Source organism: Eleginops maclovinus, chromosome 8 (assembly GCF_036324505.1).
Source record: "Eleginops maclovinus isolate JMC-PN-2008 ecotype Puerto Natales chromosome 8, JC_Emac_rtc_rv5, whole genome shotgun sequence".
In the NCBI taxonomy this organism is placed as follows: domain Eukaryota; kingdom Metazoa; phylum Chordata; class Actinopteri; order Perciformes; family Eleginopidae; genus Eleginops; species Eleginops maclovinus.
Genome location: NC_086356.1, coordinates 10,559,074 through 10,568,991, shown reverse-complemented (window position 1 = coordinate 10,568,991; position 9,918 = coordinate 10,559,074).

Genomic DNA, 9,918 nt, shown 5'->3' with positions numbered 1-9,918 from the left:
GCAGCGCCCGGGGAAAACAGAACAGGTTATTGCTCTGAACTCCCTTTAGAAAACAACAGTAGCAGTGGTTGATTGTGATTTCATATCCGAAAGGCTTGGTACACCCAAATGAGTGAAACATTTTGTGTATCAAACAAGTTTTTTTAAGATACAAAACACTTTCAGAGAAAATCATTACCACATTTTCGTTAAAAAAGAAGAGAATCTTTATCCCTCAAGGCTTTCTCTTTTTTGAAAGTGAAACAGGTTAAGGCTTATGTTTGTACTTACTGACACTAATCTGCTAGATATTTTTTCTAGTTTTACCCACTTAAGAGTTAGGTTTACAAAAATAATTTTAAAAGATAAGACCGAAGTAATGTCTTTAAATGTCTTTAGTTGTCTCTGCTGGTTCACACCCCTACATATATTGTTTAATTGTTTAATACCATAATAATATATATATTGGAGAGGCTGAAACATAAGTTTCTGTCACTTTTGCATACTATCATTCTTTAAGGATGAACTAATTCAACCTAAATAAACAAAAACAATAAGGCTACAAACAACCCATAATGCATCACTCTCTACAGATGCCGCAGTCAATCTGGTACTCACTTAATGAGGAAATAGAAACGGTTGTTGTGCAGACATAAATGTCTAGACTTCTGAGATGATACCCCTACTTTTTCAAATGTAACCTTCTGAAAGGGATGTCATCTTACTGAATGTAATTATTAGTATGTATCCAGAGGTAGTTTAGTTATTTTGCCCATGTTTTCAGAAATGTGTCCAGACACCACCCTGATATGAAAGAGTTAAATGGGAAGCAGTGTGGCGCTCAAAGCATCGAAGCACTGAAATATTCCATGAAAAACAATCAACCATTTCATTGTTTTCTAAAGGAACTATTTTCTTATTGTTTTAGTTCAAATGAAAACTGTTCACCACAACATATGTGGATTTTTGTTATGTATCAAGGACTTAAATGTTAAGTGTCATTAATTTGAGTAACTCAAAAGAAAAGTATTCAACAGCACTGTTTAGGGTTCACTGTTACAGGGCAGAAAGTTAAAAAACAAAATGCTATTCCTTTTCTTAGTTTCTCTGTTTCAAATCTTTTGAGTTTTGGACTGACAAAACATTAATCAGATTGCACTTCCACCCTCCAAATTTCACCATTTTCCGAAATGTTATAGAACAAACTATTATTTGGATTAATCTAGTAAACAACAGACTTATTAATACATAAAGAAAATAATCTTGAGTTGCAGCTGTAGTTAACAAAACATGGAGGCAGGTTTGTATCATTAGTATAATGAAAACTGAGCCAGTAGCAGTGGAATCAGTGTAACCGTCTCTTTACCAAGCTCTCAGTCGAGAGTAGGATGAATAGACGGCCGTTTCTGAGCTGCTTCTGTTCTCCTGGCATTGAGCGAGCAGATAATTAAGGTAAAAGCACTAGCTGTAGTCGTTTCTGAAATAATCCCAGGATGTTCATTCTTTCTTTTCTCTCCCTCCTTATATCTCCTTCTCTTTAGCTTTCTACTGCCTGGCTCAGCACTCCTGCTTTGATCTTGCTCTTCACATAACAAGGCCCCAGGGTCTACTGTACAAAAGTAGAAAAGTCCAAATGAGAGTGAGTGTGTTTGTGTGTGTGCATGTTTCGTGCACGCACACACACACACGTAATGTGTATACACACGTAAAGTATGTATTGAATATGTTCTTGCTTGTGTCAGACACTCACAAAATGTTCCCGCAGGGATTAATTCTTCTCAAGGTTTTTTCTCCTTTAAACGCTCACTCCACTTTTATTAGTGCAGGATATTGCTGTCTTTTAGTGATGCTGCCTGGGTGATTTTTTTTTTTTTCAATTCAGTTCTGTGATGATTAATTGGCAAGTGGGATACTCTAAATTGCTATTGCAGAAGGTGATACTCTTAATGCCATTATGTTCCCTTTCATTAACTCTATAAAAGTAGCCACGATAACAGGGCACACAAATAGTGTCGTCAAGACTTATAAAGTAAGGGAAGGTCCATTCAAAAAGGAACATATAGTGGAATCAAATAATGACCAACAAATGAAAAGTGGAGATTTACAAAATAAGAGGAGTATGTTTTCCAGCATTAAAGCTGTTTCTGATCAGATTTGTGTTTCTCTTTGCTCGTGTAAATAACATCATACACCCAATCTTGTTTGCATCGCTCTCGCTCTCTCTCTCTGGTCAGACAGGATGTTTTTCGGAGGAAGACAGCAGGGTCACGGTCTGATTCAGAAAATAGGATAAAGATCAACCATTTCCTTTGCATCATGAGTGTGTGTGTGTATCCGCCTCCATCACAACCGAAATGTTTGTCTTTGTAGGGATCCATAAAGCATTGCTTATTCGAATATAAATGGTAGAGTTAGCTATTACTTGCAAGCACGATAAATAAGGAAATATTGTGTTCAATCACATATTAGTAGCTACACAACCATTCTTTCCATTACCTATTAATCTGCTGATTATTTTGTTGATTAACTTATGCATGTGTGCTGAAATGAGTAACTTGCTAAAGACCAAGATGATGTCTTTAAGTGTCTTGTTTAGTCTGACAAACAGTCTAAACCCCAGAGCTATGTACCTTTACATAATAATGTGTGATGAAGAACAGCATTGGCACACTCAAATAAAAGATTTGCAGAAAAAGTCAATAGCGCTAGCATCCTGGTTAAGTCTGACACTGACTGTCAGTGTTTTTTCTTAACTTAAGAAGAGATTTGAGATACCTAGCCTCTGCTTGAAAGTGATCTTAACAACAAACACATTTTCTAAATATTACAGTTTGATTTTCCTCCAAGCAGTATTGACTAGACTGTGTGAGACTGGACAGACACGTAAGGCCAGGTTTGGGTCAAAGGAAGGGGGAGGTTTTAAGGTCCCAGCCAAAGTGTCTCCTGCAGGAGGTGGTGTGTCGGCACGGAGGGATTCCCGCTCCTCTGATGTCTGGCAGTCGGTATCTGGTTACTCCTGTAGGTCTGCCATGATTACCCTCCACTCACATTCCTCAGCTCTCATTTACTCCAATCCACACAGGAATCTTACAAAGTCTGCACTACACTCAGAACAAATACACACAGACACCCACATAAACACAGAGACCAACAAACCAAACAGATCTCCAGTCAAATGTTAAACCAACTTTTAACTCAAAACATTCATCTCAAATTACCACATTCGTCACCCCCACTACTTCAAATTTCCTCTTCGTTCTCTCCCTGTCACAAACTCTTTGTCAACGTTAATATGCATTACAACTTTGGACAATTTCTTCGACTGTGGCGGAGGTTTGTATTGCCGCTGTAGTGCTAACCTGGTTGTAAAATGCCAGAAATACTGTAATCCACATGGAGGCGTTTGTCACCTCACACCAAACTGTGAGGGGAGCAGCGGTGATGTGGTGGTTTAGCCCTCGACCTCGTCTGTAACCCTCCTGCTGGAAGGAATGCCGTTACAGACGAACAACTAGGCACCCAATCAGCTGCTCAAATGGACCCATGTTGCAAAGTTCTGTGATACTGCAATAATACATTATGTTCTTTTACAGAGCCTACCTAATTTATGACATTGGTGTTTGTACAAATATCTGAGTGCTCATGTGCGTGAAGAGGAGCAGGGTATCTCTGTTGCATCCTGCCTCCTGTGCATACCGTGCATACAGCCACATATTTTGAGAGTCTTGTTGTCTCCACATGCCACTTCCTTCCTTTGAAAATGAATTTCCCAATGCTTTATTAAAGTCAGCTCTCTGTCAGTGGGTCTGACATCAACACTGTTCCTCTGTGGGGGTTTTGGCCTCTGGCAGGAAGGCCCAATAGGACAGAGGACAGTGCAATTCATAATCAAGAGGAAGGCCGGGAAATGGCTCTTTTTATGTAACGTAATTGAAAAAGAAAAGTGAAAGGATATTGTAGTCGTGTCGAGCTTGTCTTACTCTGATATTGGACCTATCAATCATGTTTCATAGGGTATGTTCTGTGTGTTCACTGACATTTCCCTTGATTTATCATAGTAATAATCTGCACTCTAAATATATAGAAATAGAAGGGGCATCAGAGAGGGAGCGGTATGTGATGATTTCATTTGATGTGACGTGTATGGGAAGGTGTTGAGGTATAGAATATAGAATATATGGAAGAATATGGACATCCAAATGTACTGTTTTTTATTAAAATGCATCAGAAGACAAAGCTCCTGTCAGATTTGAGTCATTTAAACCTATAGAGGTAGTGCTATGTGTTATATATTTGGCTTGCTTATTGGTTAACAAAATACTAATCGAATTAAAGATGTATTTTCTTTTATCCATAAAAGAAAAATCCAGCTTCTGAAAAAAATCTGATTGCCAAATAAATCACAAATTATTGAGCTGGACGGGGGTAATTTACATATTGGGTTAAAAAATGACTTCACAGACTTCAAAGTCAACATTGGGAATGCTATAGCTGCTTCAATAAACAATGGAATATTGTATGAGGACTCATCCTTGGGGTTATAAATCTGATCAACATTTTACTTTCAGTGAAAACAGAAAGAGAACGTCTTGTTACTTCCAGCAGAGGCTCACAGTATACATTATGTCTCAGTATAAGTGATGCCTTATTCTTTAAATAAATTATCCAGATAACTTTCTACTGTCCAGAACAAAACAGTTTAAATGACATACACATATATGTTAAATAATTACTTTAAAAAGCCTCTGAAACGTGAACATAAGTTAAATAATTAAAAAATAATTGTATAGTTGATTTACACTCCCTAGTACGAGCTTTTTACTTTTTACTACTTTTCATTGTTTTTAATGATAATACTCGAAACATTTATGGGTTTTCGCCTGACAGAAATAATTAAGATTTGGATTTTTCTAAACACAAATAGTAAATGATTGGCAAATGTATTGATTATAATAGCAATTGTTAGTTTCCAACCCAATTGTAAATGACAACACTTTGCAATTAAAGGTCCCCTATTATGCAAAACGCACTTTTTGCTGTCTTTTAGACATAAATATGTGTCCCCGGTGTGTAAGGAGTCTCACAAAGTGTCAGAAAATACAACCCTCTCTCTTTTCCTCCATACCCACATCTCTAAAAACAGAGGTACAAACGAGCTGATCCAGATTTGCTTCGGTTATAATGTCATATCGGAAATATGGGCTGGCTTTACATTGAACTCAAGGCAACGTCCCGTCCACGTGGCACGTCCCAACCTATCGTCCGCAATATACAGTCGCGAGCTGAATCCCCTCGAGTAGGCAGCTCTGTGTCTGTGTATTCAGCAGGATGTCTCCAGGAGGGACTTAGTTGTTGTTTATATAATACATAATGTCTCTGTTCTGGTGGTAAACACTGACAAGTGTTTCAGAAATAATGCTTGATGTGGTTTGAACATAATATGGCGTTTAATCTTGGCAGCGTTTAGCTGAGTATCTCCGTTAGAAACTTCTCTCTTCAGAGATAGCCTATCGTGCATGACCCAAAGGTTTCAAGGTTTCAAGGTTTCAAGGTTTTATTAGTCATATGCACAGCAGATACAGCGTATATGTTGGCAATGAAAATCTTATGTCGCGTGCTCCTCCAACAACTCCACATACATGGTGCAAATAACATAAATAAAATAGTGCAAAAAGAGAGAAGAATATTTACAGTAACAACAATAAAGATTTGAGGATGTGAAATATATACATATTTGGAATACATTGTATTCCATTGTATGTAATGGGCGTGGCCAGCTTCAGCTCAGCTCAAATTTTAAGTAACAGTCACAGAATCAGCACTTCAGGAACAGGGCTGAAATAGAGGGGTATGAGGCATGGCTACAATGGGTGATCTGTTTGGTATTTTGAGCAAAACATTTCACAGACATGTTTTTTATAGATATTGCCCTACAATATATTGCTGAAATATAGCATAATAGGGAACACAGTTTAAAGCACAGTGGTCAAGAAAAAGCTTCACCACTTCTCTTCAACCCAATAATGCATGAAATGTTACTCAGTCAAAAGGTTTGCACCATCAACATCACAACTGACGTCCTCAAGTCTAACATTATTTTACTGGGGGGATTTCTGCGTTTTGATTATTTGACTCAACCCCCAAACAGCTTCAATTGAAGTTTACAAGAGGCTTGTTGTGCTGGCTCCAGTCACTGTACTATGAAGTGGAGTGCTGCAAAACAAACATCAGGCTTCAAACATTTCTCCGAAATATATGAAAGATGCTGCAGCCACGCTTTTAATTTTGAATAGTGTTGTGGCACAGTAGCAGTTTGCATAGCGATGAATAAACAACGGCATCTTAACTCACAAACTCTAAACACGACTATAAACAGTGCACATAGAAACAGGCATGTGTGGGACTGATCAAAGCAGCAGATCAATATGTGGCTCAAAATATATCAAACAGGAAACGCTGGAGTTGAAAAAACATTTTTATAATGACAACCAGAGAGCTGTGTTTCTGCTGCTGTCAGCTAATAGTGACAAAAGTGTATATTACATAACATCCAAATATTTTAATTAACCGCAAAGCAGTTTTCCCTGAGTACCTACAAAACTTTGAAATAAGAGGGCCTATTATATGTAGCAGAGATCAAAGAAACACCTATAGAGTGCATACACATTCAGCCGCTAAGTGTACGTGTGTGTGTGTGTGTGTGTGTGTGTGTGTGTGTGTGTGTGTGTGTGTGTGTGTGTGTGTGTGTGTGTGTGTGTGTGTGTGTGTGTGTGTGTGTGTGTGTGTGTGTGTGTGTCTGTGTGTGTGTTTGCGTGTGTGTTTGTGTGTGTGTGTGTGTGTGTGTGTGTGTGTGTGTTTGATATTTTGTCTGTGATTCATTGATGTTAGAAAAAACATGACTCCAGGCCGTGCTGGGGCTAAATAAGCACAAGAGTGCCAGAAGTGACTGTACCCTGCTTCAAACCCCCAACCGACACAGCCAGCCAGTAAATACGGCTAGACTGTCCCCACCCCACCACCCCCATAACCTCCCATCCTTGGCCCCAGCCCCCCTCCTGGCAGGCAGATAGACAGACTGTCTTATCTCCCCCCCCCCCCCCCCACGGGGAAGAGGAAGAGGGGGATGGGGGGTCTAGCTTTGTGTCTACCAGCACGGACGAGGACTTTGTTTTGCATCCTTACATGTATGCATGCAGAAACGTGTGCAGGAATACATGGAAATATATACACATGAGCGCACACACACACACACAGCCCATATAATACATAGACACACAGCATGCAATGGACAAAGCATACAGAGTCCGTTTGATCTATATATACTGCATATAGGATGTCTCAAACAATAACGCAATTTAAGATGACTCGCATTCCAGACTAAAACACATTATTTGAACAATCAAGAGGATGTTTACATTAGATTCAATGTCAGATGACATTGGAATTAGAAATAAATTATTCCTGAAGTGAAAAGGTCAGGACACATTCACACACAAGAACAGGCCAAAGCAACCCCCCACCAACCTCACATAAACAGGCCTGTAAGGCCCCACCTACACACCACATGAACCCTGTTCATCCTACCAACCCCCCAGGTCTGCACACACACACACACACACACACACACACACACACACACACACACACACACACACACACACACACACACACACACACACACACACACACACACACACACACACACACACACACACACACACAAACACTTGCAGAGACTAGCCTACTGCATGGGTGTGTTAAACCACAGACCGACCGCACGTTGGTTTGATTCGTATACAACTGTTCAGCATGCAGAGGCTGATAGCATTTCATTATATTGTGGAATAAGATGGCGGAACAAACATGGCATCTTGTCAGTATGATATGCAGAAGTGTAATGTAAAAGCATAAAAAACATTCAGGTTAATTTCAATACAATAGTCTCATGCATGTGTACGTTGTAAGTATCTCAGGGCCTTAACATTGAAGAATAACATCTTGTTTGGTCCAACTCAGACTGCTGAAGTCTCTGTTTTAACTGGTTTTATAGTATAAAATTAAATGTAACATTTGGATTTTGTTCTTTTTCCTTTTAATGTGTCAGGAAAGGATGATTTCAAAGTCACTATACAAGAGGAATGATTGTAGCATCCATTTTCTTTGTTTCACTACAAACAAATCTGCAAATATTTTAAACAATCAAGACAGTGTTTAAGTATTAGTGAAGCAAACAATCCCAATAATTTGCTGGACCCGGCCTCTTAAATTTAAGTATTGACTTTTTAAAGTCATTTTAAAATATTTTGGGATTTTATCCTTTTTGAAAGAAAAAAAACAAAACATTTTTGGCCATTTTCTGACATTTTAATGGAACAAACAACCAGTTTCATGTAGCCCTGGTCATGTATTAATTGCATTAAGATAAATGTAGATAAATCTAATAGTTTCAATCCATGGTTTAGGATAAGGATGACCAATCACTACACCTAAATATCAAAACATTATCAAAGCCTACTTCTGCAAATAAACACCACATAAAGACACAACAAGGAAGTGAGAAAAACAATAATTAGGCTGAACTAGGCCAACTGGCTATAGACAACCACATACAGCCAACAGGTGACTGAATTGCCAATAAATGCAAACTCCAAATGGTGTCTGTGTCTGGGCAGTGCAGACAGCAGACAAACTAAGGACAGTACAGTAAACTAAACAACCCCCATAACATTGACAGCCACACAGCAAGTAGTTAAATACACACAGTTAAGCACCAGCGAAGCCATCAGCAAGCAAAGTCAGACAGACAGGAGGCAGGGTGTATTTTGACTCACTTTACATGACGTTAATGCCCATTCTGTTGTCTTTCATGGAGGTGTAAAGTGGTCAATATCCAGGTGATATTAATGTCCCACTGCAACTAAAAGTTAAATGTTCCCAAAGGTTCAAACTAGTTTGGTGTGAGTCTGCTGCAAAGTTTATTTCACACTTTATTTCTAGGGACCTTTTTTGAAAAAAGGGTTCACAATGGCGTGATGAATCTGATTGTTATATTTCTTTTAATCAAAGCATGTTAACTTGACCTGGCTGCATCACATCGGTAGAGTGTAATACCTTTGTTTGACCACAAACATTAAATAACAAGAGCCAGCTGTTACAATCCAGAGGGGCGCTGTTACTCCAATTTGAGGACCAGATGAAAGGAAGACAGAACAACGAAATAATAAAAGAAGCCTATGATATGGATCATAGTAATAGTTGGTCTTACTTCATGTCAGAAAATACTGCTGATTTTTAGCTCTCACATGAATGACGTAAGACCGGCATTCTTATAAAAATTCTGCTGTATTATTATAATAATTTATATATAATATCCGCCTACTTTATGAATGTGCATCACCAGCTTTTACTGTGTGCTTATATAAAGACACATGTAAGTTTCAGTCACTCAGAAAAATAAGAAAATATAGTTATATACATATATGTCATTTGTGCAGCCTTCGATACAACCTTGAAAGTTGAACTTTATTGTGTGTTGCTGTTTAAATGTGTTGTCCTTGTTTTTTTTGGACCCCATGAAGTGTATCTGTGGTATCTTTCTGAAATGATGGCCAAACAGTGGTTCAGGCTGCTAAAAACTGTATAATTTGAAATAGAACCGCTTATAAAATGCTCATGTTGTTTTCTTAGAAGCTGTTCAGTAATACAGCTTAAATGTGTAATCGAATGTCTTTGCTGACTAGACACGCTGGTGAATTCTGTAATAGTTTTAATGGAATATTGCCCAGGCAAAAACAGGGTCACCCTGTCTGAGGGAAGTCATGGATATTATGCCATTCCTCTCTCTAGCGCGCACACATACGCAAGCGCGCACACGCGCACACACACACACACACACACACACACACACACACACACACACACACACACACACACACACAC